Here is a 19,969-nt window from a genome sequence, read left to right on the forward strand (position 1 = left end):
ACGCACACACACACACACACACACACACACACACACACACACACACACACACACACACACACACACACACACACACACACACACACACACACACACACACACACACACACACACACACACACACACACACACACACACACACACACACACACACATACACACACACACACACACACACCATTATAACACATTGCGTATAGGAACTCTTGAGAGACAGGGCTAGAAAGAGTGGAGATAAAGGTTGTCTATGTGTTACAAGGTTATCTCACAACGCGTCACATTGCGACGCGTTGTGAGCTTGTAGATCTGCTATTTTTTTCTATTCATTTATTGCTAATAACGTGCCCAAAATAGGGACACCAGGTTGAAAGTGTCTGTGGGTTTTATCAAAGTATTAACACAAGGCGTGTGACTAAATATTACATACATTGGAACCCAAAACATCCCCCCCCCCCATTTCTTGAACAGTAAGGGTTTTTGCACGACAACCAAGGTTTCCACCCAACAGGGCCGATGTGAAGGTGTCCCTTCAGGGATTAGTTTTGGATTAAATGGGGGGCAGTATCTGTAATCCTCTCTCATTTTAATTTATCACTAATTAGATGAGGTGGCGGGTGGGGGGTGGATGGGGGGGGGGGGGGGGGGTGGCTAGCAGCGAGGGGGAGAGGCAGTTGACAGTACAGGGACGGAGAGAAAGTGAACGAGTAAGAGGGGGAGGTGAGGAAAACGGAAAGGAGGGAGAAGAGAGAGAGAGGGAGAGGGAAAAAATTGATAGAGAAAAGAAGAGAGGTGATGATGAAGAGGGAGGGATGAAGAGAATAATTAATGGACGGAGAGAAGAAGAGATAGAGGGAAGTGGGCATAGATTGTGTGGGCATGCCGTTGGAGCTACAAAGATTTCTGTGTATGTATTTATTATGAATGTGGTGTACTGTGCTACAGTAGATGTCATCATCACGGCACATGGCAGGTGTATAGCCTGGTTCCATACCATAGACCCCGCCCACTCTCTGAGTGGACTGCCTCCGCTTCAGTCTGATAATCAGGCAGGCAGTACTTTTACTTTTTAGTAAAAGTACTAAAATGTTTGAAAATAGCAGATCTACAAGCTCACAACGCGTCGCATCGCGACGCGTTGTGAGCTTGTAGATCGGCTATTTTCAAATAGCCTATGTATACAATAGGGCTAAACTGTTAATATATGTTTCATAATATCATAATTTATATCTGAAAAGTAACTAGGAACTAAAGTTTTCAAATAATTGTAGTGGAGTAAAAGCACAATATTTGCATCGGAGATGTAATGGAGTACAAGTAAAAGTCCAGAAAATAGGAAATACTCCAGTAAAGTAAAAATTCCTCAAAAATGTACTGTATAGTACAGTACTTGAGTAAATGTACTTAGTTACTTTACACCACTGCTCTATACCGCAGCAGTTCCCAGGCCTTTCTGGATCAGTTGCCCACTTGAAAAATCTTCGCGGCCCACCCATCTGACCACTTAACACGGCACGTTATATTAACCCATTCAGTCCGGTAACGCATCTGTGTCATTTTAGATTTCTTTGGGTATTCAAAAATAGCTGATCTACAAGCTCATAGTGTGGCGCTACGACAATTATTTTAGAAAAATCTTGAAAATGTGTGCAAATCTTTGAGTATAGGTTTTTGAAGCGAACATTTTTAACTCAAATCATTGCCTCTGGGGATTCTGAAAATGTCTTCCAAAACATTTTTTTTAAAAACATATGTTGCAATAATATACACACATTGGCTCTCAAGTCAAAACCCTAACCCTGACCCAAAATTATATGCATTTGTTTGCGAACCCCCCCATGTCAAAATATTTTGTTCCAGGGACCCCCAGAAGCAAAGATTTGAGTAAAAAAAGATTGAATATGCAAAGATTTGCACACATTTTCACGATTATTTTTTGTTTTTGTTTTTAATAGCAGATCAAGCTCATAGCGCGGCACTCGGTCGGTCATGTGTACTGAACTGAATGCCTCATACCAAACAGTTCAATATAAATATGTGTACCATTACAGTACATCCATTCTGTTTCTCCACCTTAACAATTAGTCTCATAGACAGGAGGGATTTCAGAAAAAAGGCCTTCTATAAGGAGGTTAGAGGCATTTGGGGGTAAAAGTTGGGAACAAGGCCATTTTACATAATTCAAGGGTGCTGAATCAGAAAAACACTGTTCCCAAGCAAAATTCTTAGTGCTTAACCTCCTAATTTGCATATCAAAATGGCTGCCGATTTTGAAGTATTTCTTAAATAACTCTATAACAAAGCAATCAAATCTGACAAATAAAGTTTATATATTTATATTCTGAGGGTCAGACAATGTGTGGAAGGTATTTATAATGTAATAGATGTAAATAAATGTAAATAATGTAAATAAATATGCAAATTAGAGGCCACTATTACAGAAAACGGTTTCGTACTTAAAGTGATCCATCCGCATCCCCCTTATTTTATTTTATCTCTACTTATCTGTATTTTTACCATCCTTAGGACATCTAAAATAAATATTTAGATGATGTAAAAATCCTGGTACATTTGGCCCCTGATGACCAAAAAATAAATGTGACGTTCCATAAATACGCTATCATGGGGATTTCTATCTTGTATAACTCACCCCCAGGAGGAGTTAGAGCCACAGAACTATAACTGAACACAAACTACTTTCAACACAACTATATAGAGTGGGATGGGGATGGCTAAAGGTACACTTAGATGGCCAACAGGGAAAAAAACTATTGGTCGTGCACACACAAACTATTGCCCGTGTACACAGTGGTTAATCCCAATGGTCTGAGTATCTACAGGGCTGACAAGGGACTAGTACAGCCTAGTACAACCTAATAGAGCCTAGTACAACCTAGTCTTAACTGTATGCCGTCCCCTACCTAGTCTGTTCCATCAAAAGGCTGGACTAGGCTATGGGTGTACTAGGCTTTACTGTTGTAGACTCTACTGGTCTCTAATAGACTGTTTTAAATTCCAGTAGGCTGTGCTGGTCTGTACAACGCTATATTAGGCTGTACAAGGCAGATCTGTACTATGGTCTACAAAGGTTCATGCAAAACTATTGCTCGTGCACACACAAGCTATTGCCCGTGTACACAGTGGTTAGTCCCAATGGTCTGAGTATCTACAGGGCTGACAAGAGCCTAGCACAGCCTAATATAGCCTATTAGAGTCTAGTACAGCCTAGTCCAGCCTTATCAGTCCTAGCATAGCCTTGTACCCCCTCCCCTATTCTGTTCTCCCAGAAGGCTGGACTAGGCATGGGTGTACTAGGCTGTACTATACTAGACTCTACTGGTCTATAATAGGCTGTTTTAAGCTCTAGTAGGCTGTGCTAGGCTGTACTAGGCTCTATTAGGCTGTGCAAGGCAGATCTGTACTATGGTCTACAAAGGTTCATGCAAAACTATTGCTTGTGCACACAAAAGCTATTGCCCGTGTACACGGTGGTTAGTCCCTATGGGTTGAGGATCTACAGGGCTGACAAGAGCCTAGCACAGACTAATAGAGCCTATTAGAGTCTGGTACCACCTAGTACAGCCTAAACATATCCTAGTCCAGCCTTATCAGTCCTACCATAGCCTTGTACCCCCTCCCCTATTCTGTTCTCTCAAAAGGCTGGACTAGTCATGGGTGTACTAGGCTGTACTATACTAGACTCTACTGGTCTATAATAGGCTGTTTTAAGCTCTAGTAGGCTGTGCTAGGCTGTACTAGGCTCTATTAGGCTGTGCAAGGCAGATCTGTACTATGGTCTACAAAGGTTCATGCAAAACTATTGCTCGTGCACACACAAGCTATTGCCCGTATACACAGTGGTTAGTCCCTATGGGTTGAGGATCTACAGGGCTGACAAGAGCATAGTACAGCCTAATATAGCCTATTAAAGTCTAGTACAGCCTAGTACAGCCTCATCTATCCTAGTCCAGCCTTATCAGTCCTAGCATAGCCTGGTACCCCCTCCCCTATTATGTTCTCCCACCAGGCTGGACTAGGCTAGACCTGGGTGTACTAGGTTTTACTGTACTAGTCTCTGCTGGGCTCTAATAGTCTGCTTTCAGCTCTAGCAGCCTTTGCTAGGCTTTACTGGGCTCTATTAGGCTATAGAAGGCAGTACTTTACTTTGGCCTACAAATGTTCATGCAAAACTATTTCTTGTGCACACACAAGCTATTGCCCGTGTACACAATGGTTAGTCCCTATGGGTTGAGGATCTACAGGGCGGACAAGAGCCTAGTACAGCCTAATAGAGCCTATTAGAGTCTAGTACAGCCTAGTACAACCTAGTCTAGCCTAGTCCAGCCTGTTCCATGCTAGTATAGCCTATACCACCCTCCCCTAGTCTGTTCTCCCAAAAGGCTGGACTAGTCTTGGATGTACTAGGCTGTACTGTACTAGACTCTACTGGTCTCTAATAGGCTTTTTAGTGGCGCTAGCAGCTCCATACCTGACTTTGTCCGTGTTCTGATTGGTCAGGTGCGTCAACAAAGTGATTGGTCAAGCTTCACGTGACACATGGCTATAAGCACATTATAAACACATATCGATGACAAAATGTATCAAAGGCGCCGCTACCTTCACACAGGGTGTGATTTTTTTTATCTCTAGTAGGCTTTGCTAGGCTGTACTAGGCTATATTAGGCTGTACAAGGCAGATCTGTACTATGGTCTACAAAGGTTCATGCAAAACTATTGCTCGTGCACACACAAGCTATGGCCTGTGTACACAGTGGTTAGTCCCTATGGTCTGAGTATCTACAGGGCTGACAAGGGACTAGTAAAGCCTAAAAGAGAGTATTAGAGTCTGGTACAACCTAGTACAACCTACTCTAGCCTAGTCCAACCTGTTCCATGCTAGTATAGCCTATAGAAATGATTTCATGTGCATGCCATAAGCAATGCACAACACGTCGTTGCAAATGCCGGAAATCTGGGTTACGATGCACAGCCATGTGTGCATGTCAGCAACGGAGTGATGATCAACCTCCTTGTATGAATGTGGTCTAGTGTCTAGACTTTCGTTCAACAATGGCCAATACAGTATCTTTAGAGTAATAAACCGTTATCTGTTATGGGGGCCGCTATTTTGCATATTTCGGAGTAGGCTGATTATTATATTATATTATATTATCATATTATATTACTTACAAATTCTTTACTCACATTGTAGAAACTGTATATAGACACTTCATTTGTCAATTTTGCTTGCCTGGCCACAGACTTATTGAAGATAAAGGTGCGAATTTGCCAATTTGGCAGCCATTCAGATATGCAGATTAGAAGGTCAAAAACTAAACATTTAGCATGGGGAAAAAGTATGTATTTTAGATGTCCTAAGGATGGCAAAAATACAGATAATTAGAAACAAAATAAGGGGGATGCACCTTTTGCACCGTTTGAGTACTACGGTTAGGATAATTCCTTTTAACAGGTCGTTCATGAAAGTCCTTGCGGTCTTGTTTCCAATGAGAACCTGTGAGCAATTTGGGGTTAAGAGTCTTGCTCAGGGACAAATTTAATTTCATCGACACATATGCTGTCCTGGCCGGGAATCGAGCCTGCGGCAACCAGGGCCTCTGGCTCCTTAGGCGGACTCACTAACCACTCAGCTATGGCCGCCCACTATACACGGTACATCATTTTATGTAATGGTGGCCTCTAATTTGCATATTTCTTTACATTTATTTACATGTATTACATTACAAATATCTTCCACACATTGTATGACCCTCAGAACATAAATATATACACTTTATTTGTCAGATTTGCTTGCTTTGTTATAGAGTTGTTTAAGAAATACTTCAAAATCGGCAGCCATTTTGATATGCAAATTAGGAGGTTAAGCACTAAGAATTTTGCTTGGGAACAGTGTTTTTCTGATTCAGCACCCTTGAATTATGTAAAATGGCCTTGTTCCCAACTTTTACCCCCAAATGCCTCTAACAATCACATATTTCAGAAATCCCACCGGTCTATCATCAAGGCCCAGAAAGCAATAGTCATTGAACCACTGAGCGGCACATTCACCCCACCCCACAGGGTATGGACATTAATATTTACCTGGCAATAATTGCTTACTGTATTCTTAGGTTACTAGTTGTCTATAAAAAAAAAAAAATTCAGGTGCAATTTCTATCATGTCGCATCAACATGCAAACATATTGGCCCTGATTCATAAAGAGGGTCGTAAATATGGGGTAAATAAAGTTCGTAAAGGAAGTCGTATTTTTGGTACTCACAAACTGACGTGCAATTCTCAAAGGGGTTCGTATATCCCTGAGACGTGCGTATGACCAGTGCATATGACCAGGTGTGATAAATGGTAAATGGTGCATTTATATAGCGCTTCTATCCGAAGCGCTTTACATTGATTGTGCCATTAACCCATTCACACACACATTCATACACCGATGGCGGAGGAAACCATGCAAGGCACCAACCTGCTCATCGGGAGCAATTAGGGGTTCAGCGTCTTGCTCAAGGACACTTCGACACTAACTGCAGGTGTAGGATTTGTCCTAAATGCCGGTACGTACAAAATATGGTCGTAAATCCCTTTATGAATCCGGGCCATAGAAACTGTTATCACATCGTTCAAAGTGGAAAGGTTTTTAGCGGCGCTAGCCGCTCTATACCTTTAGGTATAGAGCGGATATTAGCCCTCTATACCTGGCTTTTGCGTCAACGTTCTGATTGGTCAGACACGTCAACAAAGTGATTGGTCAAGCTTCACGTGACACGTGGCTATAAACACATTATAAACACTTATTGATGACAAAATGTATCAAAGGCGCCGCTACCTTCACACAGGTGTGATTTTTTTCCACAGTGTGGAGACACTGGTGTCTCTTCAATGTATCTGACAGTTACATCTCATGTCACACTGTTGACAGTTGAAACACTTCTCTCCGGTGTGTGGATACGCCGCTGGTGTCTGTTCAGACTACTCAACACACAGAAACTCTTGTCACACTGTTGACAGTGGTGTTTTTCTCCAGTGTGGACATGCTGGTGTGACTTTAGAGAACACAAATGACTGAAACTCTTGTCACACTGTTTACAATTTAAAGGTTTTTCTCCCGTGTGGACACGCAGGTGACCCTTCAGAGAACTTAACTTACTGAAATTCTTATCACACCGTTTACAGTGGTATGGATTTTCTCCGGTGTGGACATGCTGGTGTGTCTTCAGAGAATTTGAACGACTGAAATTCATGTCACACCGTTCACATTGGAAAGGTTTTTCTCCCGTGTGGAGACGCAGGTGATCCTTCAGAGAGCATAAATGACCGAAACTCTTACCACACTGTTTACAACAGAAAGGTTTTACCCCAATGTGGAGACGATGGTGTTTCCTCAGTGAACTTAAAGCCGTGAAACTCTTGCCGCACTGTTTACAGTGGTATGGCTTTTCTCCAGTGTGGACACGCTGGTGTATCTTCAGGCTACTCAACTGATGGAAACGCTTGTCACATCGTTCACATCGAAAAGGTCTTTCTCCCGTGTGAAGAAGCTGGTGTGACTGCAGTGCGTTTATCTGATTGAAACGCTTGTCGCACTGTTTGCACTGGAAAGGTTTTTCTCCCGTGTGGAGACGCAGGTGTGTCTGCAGGTGGTCTAACCGACTAAAACCCTTGTCACACGGTTTACAGAGGAAAGGTTTCTCTCCAGTGTGGACATACCGGTGTCTCCTCAGAGTACTCAAATCACCGAAACTCTTGTCACACTGTTCACAATGGAAAGGTTTTTCCCCAGTGTGGACACGCTGGTGTGTCTTCAGGTTATGGAACTGACTGAAACTCTTGTCACACCGTTTACAATGGAAAGGTTTTTCCCCGGTGTGGACAAGCTGGTGTGTCTTCAGGCTACCGAACTGACGGAAACTCTTGCCACACCGTTCACAGACGTGAGTTTTCTTTCCTGTGAAACTCAGTCGACGTGTCTTTACTTCACCTGGTCCGGTTATTTGCTGATGAACGGCTGCTGATGGGATCCGTCCAGTCTTTAACATTTGCCAGTAGAGTTTGTTGTGGCTCGCCTTCATGTGTTTATGGAAGAAGTCCTGAGACGAGAAGTTGTACGCACACTCAGAACAGGAGAAGAGCTGAGTCTTGGAAGATTGGGGCTCACTCCTTCCAGGAGCGTCAAAGCTGCTGCTATACATGGACTGTATCCTTCAAAACTCTTTCAGTATAAGCACCGTATTTGGGTGATAGGCTATTCAGACATCTAAGACACCTCACACCTTATATAGGAAGCCCAGAGCCTGACCAGGGCTGACATCACTCACAACACAAACCGTTGCCATGCGTGCCTAACAACGCCAATTTGCACAGCCGGCTTTGCAGTTTGTCCACGAGTGTCCTGAATTAGGCCCTTTCAGACCTTCAGCGCAGCAACGCAGTGATGGCGCACATTGTGTGCAGTTTGTGCCACCAATGGCACAAACTAGTGTTGATTTCACTGACGAAAACTAAATAAAAACTAAATGAAAACTAAGCCACGATCACTAAAACTAAAGTCTAAACTAGACTAAATCTATTGACAATTTCGTCAACAAATAAAAAATAGACTAAAATGTTAGGGAGTGACGAGTGGAGAAGAGATCCAGTAAAACTAAAACAGTAATTATATGCTTGGTTGCGCTCAGTTGTTGCGCTCGTGAACTTGTAGATCGGCTATTTTCAGCACGCAACCAAGAGTAAAATCCGCCATTACGACGCCATCAAGGCACTGCCAACATACATTTTAGTCGACTAAATCAACTGTAGATTTAGTCCACTAAAACCTTATGATATTTAGTCGACTAAAACAAGACCAAAACTAAAGTATTTCAGATGACTAAAATATGATTAAAACTAAATGGAATTGTAAAGAACATTCAGGGCATATTTGCCAGTATTAGCCATAGATGGATAACACCGCAGGGTGGATCATGGCAGAATGCCCAGAAACCTATATATGGGGATGAATGACCCATTCAGTCCCGACCTCTAGTGACCTATGCGATCCTAACCTTCCCATATATGGAGATCTCCATAGATGGAGACAACCAACCTCCCCAAGTCTGACATCATAGAATCTCCTAGACGGCTATATATGGAGACACCTGGCATACCTAGCTCTGACATCAGAGAACCCCTCCCGGAACTCCATATGGAGAAAACCGAAACGTCCAGGACTGACGTCATAGTCCTAGATTTGGGCATAACTGACATAGGCCGCTCCATATATGGAGATGTCTGACACTACCTCACGTAGTGACATTAGGGCCGCAACAGTATAAGAAGCCTTGACATCAGTGGTGTCGTGGAGGCCACACAGGGTAGGACGGCGTGTGGCCAGTCATTTTTTCATGCGCAAGGTACGGCACGGTACAGTGCACGCACGTGCAAGTGAGTGTGGAATCAGATTCCTCACACCTCGCATGAGTCGCATCTATAGGCTACACGGTAACAACACAGCATCGAGTTGGCTTCGGTAGCTGCTGCTGCCAGTAATGCAAATGCCTCAGCCACCGTCGAAGAAGAGAAAGATACTCGTTCAAAGCAAACTTTTAGTTTCAGCTCAGGCATTCCTTCAATGTATTAGTTTAAAAAGATTAAAACTAAGCTAAAAAACATTTCCTATACAAACATGTTTCCTAATTTAAGTTCAAATAAAATGCAAGGTGTGCGCGTGCCGTACGTGTGACGTCATTAAAATACCGTCCTGCCAGTAAAAAAATCACCACGACACCGCTGCTCGACATGCCTTGGTTGGGCGGAGTTCCATCAGCGACCCAGAGAGACATTAACTCCTTCCAGAGAGCCATGCATCAGATTTATCAATAGTTGGTTTACACTGCCTAAAGCATATTATCACAGTGGCTTTGGATCTGGTTAACGAATCAGCCGATTATCAGTTCAACAGGAATTTTATTCAAAATACTCAAGACTAAAACTAAATCAAAATTTGCTGTCAAAATAAACACTGGCACCAGCTGCTATATCTCTCTCTCTCTTTACCCCACTTTGCTGTACTATAGTATATATATTACACCACCATACTTGTTTGAGTAGATGAACATGTTTCCTGTGTGGTCTTGTACTTGTACTATCGAAGAAATATTGTTCTCAGGGCAATGGTACGAAGTTCAGACGTTAAACTGGAGCAGTTTTGTGCCTTATACTGTAAATACACGAATGCATGTGAACACACACATGCATTCAACTATATGCGTGTTAGTGTGTCAGTGGCTGTTTCTAGATGACCCTTTTTCCAGTGGGTGGGTGGGTGGGTGTGTGTGTGTGTGTGTGTGTGTGTGTGTGTGTGTGTGTGCATGCGTTTGCGTGCTTCCGTGCATGTGCACACTGCACACACAAGCATCACTGACATTAAACTCTAAAAGCCACCATCTAATGGTGAGCCCTAAATACTTTGGCATGCCATCTTTGTTTTGTACGTTGTTGTTTCCCTTTGACACGCACACAGACGCGTGCACGCACGCGCGCGCGCACACACACACACACAGCTTTTAAGACCCTATGTGGTAGGCTGCTATAACTGTATAATTTATAGCTCAGGCATTTCTGCTCAAATATGTATTACGCCAGTGGGAGCGGAAGAGTGTGTATGTGCGTGTGTGTGTAGTCTGTGTACATGTATGTGTCTGTGTTCATATGTGTGTGTGTGTGTGTGTGTGTGTGTGTGTGTGTGTGTGTGTGTGTGTGTGTGTGTGTGTGTGTGTGTGTGTGTGTGTGTGTGTAGTAGTATTATGTATTTGAGTTTTGAATTCCAGTATAGATATGAACTGGTGAGTGTGCATATCTGTCTCACGACTTTGACCTCTTCATTGAAAATAAACATAATGTGTTTAATGTTTATTCTTCTCAGGAATTTCCCATTATACTCTTTATTCCGAAACGCCATTGTTCAGACGTCAGACTGCATTTTTACTAAGCCTAACCCTAACGCTTTCCAAAACCTTTCCAGATTATTGGGGTTTCAGAATAATGGGCTTTCGGACCAGTTGACCAGAAGTCAAGGCTGATTTATCTTCAGGATCAGATGGGTGTTTAGACAAAAAAAAAATGATTAAGTGAATCTGACGATGAATTGATTTTGAGTCGCAGCAGGCAGCAGCACATAAACGTTCAATTTCATCAGAGCATAAACACCATTCAAACTTGTATAGTCACCCAAAGATGTGAATGCATGTTTCTGTGTTTCAGGTCATTACACACCGGCGATTATGCGAATATACGCAAAATTCGGACTCGTTCCGAATAATTAAAAGACGCTTTTTCGCTTCGCTTTTTCGCTCCATGGAAGCTTGCATTGACTTTATAAGGTTTTAAAAAAAAATGTGCATGAAAAAATCACCCCTGGTGTGTAAGGAGCTTTAGACTTTGTGCGTGCGTGCGCGTGTTCTTCGTGCATGATAGAGAGGTATGTACCTGAGAGTGTGTGTGAAGTTTTGCTTGGTTGCAATCAACCCAAGGACACTTCTGCTAACATTCCTAAGGACTGTGCGCGTGTTTGCGTGTTTGCGTGTGTGTGCGTGTGCATGTGTGTGTGTGTGTGTGTGTGTGTATGTGTCTCTGGATGTGGCTCGCAGGAGAACAGTGTTCCTCCCAAGTGAACCAATTATTCCAAACAGCAACAGTTATAACCAGACTGCTCTCACCGTCTCTTTGTGTCAGCCTCTCTCTCTCTCTCTCTCCGCCCTTCCTTTTTTTCTCTCCTCTCCCCATCTCTCTCTTTTTTCATCTCACGTCCCTTGAAGTCACTTCCTCCGTGTCTTCCTCTACATTTACCCCTTCCTATCTTCTCCTCTGTCTCGATTCACTAATTCCAAATTCCATCCAATCTCAGCCTCTAAATCTTCTCTTTTACTGCCTGACGTGACTAAACGTTTATAGCAGTGCTAAATCACGCCTCGCATGATTACATTACATCTCTGCACAAGAACAGATCCATTGTCGCCTCGGCCTAATTCAATCCCGTGTTCCTCTTATCTTTTCTTTCTTTATTTTTTTAATAAGAAGTATTTTGTAGATCTGTGGCAAGTAAACTCCAGTGGTGGAAATTTTCTAAAGTAAAAGTATCAATGCTGCAATGTATAAATACTCTGTTACAAGTAAAAGTCCGGAATTCAAAATTAAAAGTACAAAAGTATTGATATCTAAATATACTTAAAGTACAAAAGTAAAAGTAGTCATTATGCAGAATGTCCCGTTTCACAAGTTTTCTAATGTATAAAATATAAAAAAAATCTTTTGAAAATAGCTGATCTACATGCTCACAATGCGTCGCATCGCAACACATTGTGAGCTTGTAGATCGTCTATTTTCAAATGGCCAAAATATATAGGGCTGAAGTGGTTAATGTAGCTTGTGTGAGTATGTTGTGTAATAATAATCAAAATCTACAAAGTAACTAGTAACTAAAGTGGAGTAAAAGTACAATATTTGCCTCTGAGAAGTTACATGGAGTAGAAGTGAAAGTATTGAAAATGGGAAATACTCCAGTAAATTAAAAAATCCTCAAAAGTGTACTTAAGTACAGTGCTTGAGTTAATGTACTTCGTTAATTTACACCACTGGTAAATTCTTATGGTCAAGGGATGTGACAAAACCTCTGACTCAGGTACATTGTTTTGTTGATCTGACCTTGTATTACAGTCTTTCTCAGTCGCTTACTGTTGCATTTTCTTTGCATGAACGTGCCAAAGCATTTGCATTTTTGTTCGAGAGAATGATCTATTTATTTTATGGTGCAGCACGTGACTAGATGATATGGTAGCAGTTCTGAGAAATTCTATTCTGATCGGAGAAATGTACCAAAGGGAAAAGCTGTGCTTTCTCTCCGATTCTGAAGATCTAAAAGTTATAATTATCAACCCAGTGTGTTGTTACTAAGAATGTTAAAACTTAACATGCATACATTACATTGTTTTACTTCTACTCCACTACATCTCAGAGGCAAATATTGTACTTTTACTCCACTACAATTATTTGAAAACTTTAGTTACTTTGCAGATATAAATGATTACATTTTAAAACATACATTAACCACTTTAGCCCTATTTTATACCTAGGCTATTTGAAAATAGCCGATCAACAAGCTCACAAAGCGTCGCATCGTGACGCGCTGTAAGCTTGTAGATCTGCTATTTTCAAACATTTTAGTACTTTTACTTTTGGTACTTTAAGTACATTTTCATACCAATACTTTTGTACTTTTACTCAAGTAAATTTTTAATTCCAGACTTTTACTTGTAACAGAGTACTTCTACATTGCAGTATTGATACTTTTACTTAAATAAAACATTTTAGCACCCTTTTCCAGAGAACGTGTACAAATGTACCCGTAAAGAGACCATTTTGACACTTTCCAAATCTGACAGTGCAGTAGGAAATAAATTCCGACTGGTAATACAACCATAAAACCATGCATCTTGGCACATTCTTTCTCTCATACTGCAATGAAAGGACCGTGGGTGTTTCTTCCATATTGTTAAGGAGCCTGTTTTATAGATGACACATGACATCCTAAGAGAATAAAGAAGCCTGTTAGCTGCGTGTGTGCACACGCGTGCGTACGTACAAGTGTGTGTGCTTGTGTGTGTGTGTGTGTGTGTGTGTGTGTGTGTGTGTGTGTGTGTGTGTGTGTGTGTGTGTGTGTGTGTGTGTGTGTGTGTGTGTGTCCTGATGGCAGCCGTAGCATGTGCAACGTCTCCGTAATGAGCAGGGAAAGAGGAGGACATCACATACTTCACATCCTACATAATGCATGACAAGTAACAGTACATCTGCTTTATAGTCTCCCAGACACTAGAGACTTGAGACACGCTCACAGAACACAATGAGAGACCATTACTGTTCACAAGCAACCTTATTTCACTGTTTAATGTCAAACACATACTACAAAGCTCTGCTGTGAAATCCCAAACAACGCCATCCGTTAAAAACAAAACAAAAAATATCAGGATGATACGATATTGATTGATTGATTGATTGATTTGAATACTTTATTAATAGTTTGCAAAAAAAAAGCACAGAGGTACAGTTCCATACAAAAGGATGCTAAAAGGATAAACGCAAGAAAGCACTATGGCTTGCTCCCATTGGGGTCCTGTGTATTCAATTGATTGAAACATTTATAGACAAATAATAATATACACAAATCTGCAAAATCATCATATAAACGAGTAGTAATCAAAACTAATTACACTACTAATATGTAGATTAAACATTTGGGGCGTGTGTGTGTGTGTGTGTGGGGGGGGGGGGGGTTCTGGTGATAAGCTTAGACTTTTTACAGGGGCCAGTTATGAATTGCAGCCGCCTATAAGTGCGGTTTTAAAGAAGATTTTTTATGACGAATGGTAGGGCATTCCACATTTTGGTGACATAGCAGCATAACACATGTAACCCCTTGTTTGAGCCGAATCTGGGTTGAACGTGATTTGTGGAGCTCCCTCTGGTCTTGTGCTTGTGAACGTCTTTAACGTTCACATACCCAAAAGCCCTAAAGGAGGGCTTTTAGGGAAGGGGGGAGCGGGCGTGAGACAGGACAGCACATCTACAATTGCAAGAATGGCAAAGTGCTTTGAGGAGGTAGAGCGGCCATGGGAGCCAGAAGGTTCTCGATTCTCCTCCTGGCTGTGTGTCCTCGAGCAAGACACTGAACCCCTAACTCCTCCCGATGAGCAGCACCATGCAAGGGCACCAGCCCTTGCATGGTTGCCTCTGCTGTCGCTGTGTGAATGTGTATATCGCATAAACATGTATTTTGTAATGGTGTTTGTGTGTGTGAATGGGTGAATGTGAATTATACATTTTAAAAGCACATTTGAAAAACGTTTCAGATAATTGCAGTCCATTTACAGTAACATAATGGGCCTACACAGCCATTCCTTGTGTTAAATCTGGTTGTAATACTTCACTGAATACAATAAAATCGGGTTCTGTACAACATTAACAAACGGCAGACAAAGCGTCTATAATTGACCTCTGAGACCGTTTTTTAATGCTGGGCTTGAAGCCTCCCAAACAACTGATTTTCTTAAGAGGACAGGGCATATTGTCAGTCTGTTCATAAAGTATTTGTTCTATGATCTTTGACAGAATACACAAGATATAGACAGGCCTGTATCTCCCCTTGCTCCAGTGCATTCCCTTTCGTGTAGAGTGGAATCAGTCTAGCAAGCTGGAGGTCATTGGGGAAACGATGCCCTTGTCTCCTGGGACAGATTTACAGTATGGGTGACACATTGATGCTCTTAGCAGTTTTTATTGCAACAGACACACCGTCAGCCATCAGCTGAGGGTAACATTAATGGACATGACTCTCCCCATACTGTAACTCAGTGGTTCTCAACCTGGGGGTCGCCAAATAATTTGGGGGGGTCACCAGATTTTTTGGTGAATTTGAAAAAAAAAAATGAAAAAAAAAATGTTTTTTTTTTTTTTTTTTTACAAAATATTTTTTTATGTTATCATTAATTCATGTTTTATCAGTTAATTTACTCAATTTACCCACTTTTTGCAAAAATGTTTTGATAATAAACAATTATCAAATAACCTATTATAATTAAATAACCTTCGCGCGCGCGAACGGGACCGCTCGCACGCGCGAACGGGACCGCGCGCGTGCACGCGGGGGGTCGCGGGAAATAATATCATTATTTTGGGGGTCGCGGCCTGAAAAGGTTGAGAACCCCTGCTGTAACTGACTGGCCAGGTATACTGTAAAATCGTCAGTGTTAACTTATCCATTTGTAACTCTGACTAAGGGTCCATTTGGTTACATTTATACACTGTCGGGAGTTAAATTAACATTTTACAGTGTGTCTTTTGAACCAGCCTCCTGGCAACTGATGTAAGCTAATTATTGAGGCTGGCTGCTCACCATCTTCTTTATCCGATATACTGTCATCTTGTTCCTCGTGGGTTGTTGATCTGGGTGGTGTTTTTATATGGCTGCTGCCTTGGCCATGCAGGTCCTTCTTGTGAAAGAGATGTCTGATCTCAATGGGACGTCAAATAAAATAAAATAAAAAATGTCTAGACTGATGCTATCATCTTTGCCAGTCTGAAGGCCGGGTATACAGTGTTTTTGCGTGCGTGCGTGCGTGCGTGCGTGGGTGCGTGTGTGCGTGCGTGCGTGCGTGCGTGCGTGCGTGCGTACGTGTGTGTATACATATCCGAGTCTCGTAGAATGTTGTGTGGGCAACATAGCAATTTTAGGGATAACACAACAACACGCCCACAGCCACACCTCCAGGCACAAATAACAGTGTCGGCATAATGTATAGCGGGTAGTGCGGCCGTAAGCTGCCTTGTGTGTAATTCGCAAGTAGCTGGTGGGTAAGGTCTTTATAGAATAGGCTCTATGCACAGCAGCCATATTGGAAAGAAATTGGGCCTCTTCTGACTTCCTTCACAGGTGTTACCAATGATACTAATGAAGGCTCCGTTCCATTCTGGTCAGGGGCTGATATTGTACATGTTGGCTCACTGGAAACACTCCATTTTGGTTCCCAAATGGCCCCTGATGGTGGCTGTGTGTTGAAAATAAGACAACCACTATGCCACACTAAATGGAACAGAGCCTTAATTAGTATCATTGGTAACACCTGTGAAGGAAGTAAGGAAGGGGCCCAATTCATTCCCAATATGGCTGCTGTGCATAGAGCCTATTATGGCAGTTGAGGACAGATTTTTTTTTAATATTCCTATAGGCCTAGAAAACAATGGAATGGAGTTGCTGGTGGCTCAGCCAGTTGGTGCATGGAACATATGCTCCTCATTGAGCATGAGATCCCGGTTTGAATCCAACTCCCTGTCTTGTCTTGCATATCTCTCCTCTCTCTCTCTCTCTACCCTTGGTTTGCTGTCTCTCTACACTCCCCTGTTTGAAATAAAGTAAACCATGAAAATGTCACAAAAAAAGGACTACTCAAGCCATAATTTATGACATCACTTACTCCGATCCTTGCCTTGTCTGACATTAGAACAAGGTCAATGATATAGTTTGCTTGGGAGAACAAACAACAACATTCATAAATGGATGTAGACCAAATGGGGCTTGTGAAATGGGGGATGAAAGGAGACGAGAGACGAGGAGGCAGACAGACAGACAGAGAGAGCAGTGTTAATTTTGACCGCACATTTTGATTTAGTTTCTTTTGAATAAAATTCATTTAGTTTTAGTCATATTTCAGTCATCTGAAATGTTTTAGTTTTAGTCTAGTTTTAGTCGACTAAATATCATAAGAGTATAAGTCGACTAAATCTGCAGTTGATTGATTGATTTATTCGACTCAAGTTTATGTTGGCAGGCCTTGATGGCATCATAATGCCTGATTTATACTTACAGCCGATCTACAAGCTCACAACACGTCTGTGACGCGCTGTGAGCTTGAACATTTTTCGCTATTTCGCATGTTAATTGTTCGCAATTTTCTGAAGCATAAAATGACATTGTCTTAGTTCTGCTGGATCTCTCGCCCACTAGTCCCTCCCTAACAGTTTAGCTGTCTTTATTATCTTCACGAAACTGTCGGTATATTTAGTCATAGTTGTAGTCATCATACTGTAGCTTAGCCTGTGTTTAGTTTTTATTTCGTTTTCGTCCAGTGAAAAAAGGCAGTCGGCGAACATCTTTCATCATAGTTGAAAATAGCGCCTGTGGAACAGCCTTCCTATTGATCTGAGAGCACCGCAGACCCTGGACTCTTTTGAAATAGGCCTGAAGACTTTTTAGTTTCGGAGGGCATTTTCGTGTTGAATTGTTGTTTAGCTACGTTTATTTTTAAACCCTGCTTTTTAACCTTATATGATTTATGATGTGTTGTTAGCATTATTTAGTTTTAGTCACCAAAAAAATCTGTGAAATCCGCACGAAAGGAGACAGACAGAGACAGCGATGGAGGAGGGAGAGGAGGAGACGGGAGCGATGGAGAGACAGTGAGGAGGAGACATACAGTATAATCCCTGAGGTCATTCCCTACAGCAGCACTAATTGAATTGGCTCCATAAGAGAGATGTACTGTGGGACGCTCGTGCTTGATTGGTTGAGTGGGCAGATGATGCCATCGGAGACAGGAATATAGGCGGTGGGGAGTGTTTTAAAAGTTTAAAACGTGCGTGTGCACACACACACACACACACACACACACACACACACACATAGATTGAAACACATAGAAACACACGCGCATACACACAGTATGCTGCATTCTGTGTAGTTTATTAATGACATACTGTAGACCTTAATGTCAGCTACAACACTTTGTTCGCATGTGTGTGTGTGTGTGTGTGTGTGTGTGTGTGTGTGTGTGTGTGTGTGTGTGTGTGTGTGTGTGTGTGTGTGTGTGTGTGTGTGTGTGTGTGTGTGTGTGTGTGTGTGTGTGTGTGCGTGCGTGCGTGCGTGCGTGCGTGCGTGCGTGCGTGCGTGCGTGCGTGCGTGCGTGCGTGCGTGCGTGCGTGGGTGTGTGTGGTCTCATGGTGGGACCTCTTTCTACTTTGAGTCAGCAAACTAAAAGCTTGTGCACACAGGCAGCACGCACGCGCACACACACACACACACACACACACACACACACACACACACACACTGCGTGACCCCTGTATCAGTGTGCCCACACATTTCCTCCCTCTATGTCTTACCCATGATGCATCACTCCGTTAAACCTTCAGAACGTCTTAATTTCCCACAAGTCCATCTCCCACATGTCTCACTCTCTCTGTCTCACTCTCACTCTGTCTCACTCCATCTCCGTCTCACACCATCTGTCTTCATCTATCTTGTCTCACACCAACTCTGTCTCACTCCATCTACAGTATCTGTCTGACACCAGCTGTCTTCATCTATCTGTCTGTCTTCATCTCTTTTTGTCCATCATTCTCCATTTGTGTCCGTCTTTGGCCAGTACCTCTAAAAACACAATAGCCTTCTATAGTGTTCGTCTAGTGCACGATCTACAGGCTTGTGAGTGAGATTGTAGATCAGCTCTCTGTTGAAGTGGTTAGAAGTCAGCTCTGTCAAATACAGAAGTTATTCAGTTGTTTGGAGTTTTATTTCCTCTTGACATATTTCAGTAAAAAAAAACAACTAAACAATCTCACAGAGGAATGTTTGTTATGCAAAAACGCACCAAGTGGGTTTTTTACTAAAAATAGCTCAAGGAAAAACACCAAAAGAGACATGCTAATTTTCAGCAGATATTCAGAGGGAGGGATAGAGAGAGAGAGAGAGAGAGAGAGAGAGAGAGAGAGAGAGAGAGAGAGAGAGAGAGAGAGAGAGAGAGAGAGAGAGAGAGAGAGAGAGAGAGAGAGAGAGAGAGAGAGAGAGAGAGAGAGAGAGAGAGAGAGAGAGAGAGAGAGAGAGAGAGAGAGAGAGAGAGAGGATGGGTGGGAGTCTGTTTGTTTGTGTGAGTGCGTGTAGACATGTGGAAATGCTTTAATGTGACATGGGGAAATGTGTGCTTGTTTAATGTGTATATTTAGTACTTATATGTGGTCGTGACTGTGCATGCGAGAGAGAGGAAGCTTGTGTGTCTGTGTGTGTTCGACTGAGGTAAACAAACACGAACTCTCCCTGTCTGTTCCAAGCATCTCACACAGCGCCTTGTTTTTCTTTACCGTCCGTGACAGCGTGGCTGGTATTGTTTTCACCCTCTGAGTCTGTGTGTGTGTGTGTGTGTGTGTGTGTGTGTGTGTGTGTGTGTAGACATACTGTATACTTATCGCAACCTATACAAGGCCCTCAACAACTAGGCCCCTCACTACCTCAGGTCTGGTGATGCCGTATACCTCCCGGACATTTCCAAGTCAAAGAAACAAACCTAGAGTGACAGGGCTTTCTCAGTTGCCGCCCCTCTCCCTGTGGAACTCACTCCCAGCTCAAGACATTCTCACACATAGGCGTCATTTATTGCC

Source organism: Gymnoscopelus microlampas (assembly GCF_963454915.1).
Source record: "Gymnoscopelus microlampas genome assembly, chromosome: 16".
Taxonomy (NCBI): Eukaryota; Metazoa; Chordata; class Actinopteri; order Myctophiformes; family Myctophidae; genus Gymnoscopelus; species Gymnoscopelus microlampas.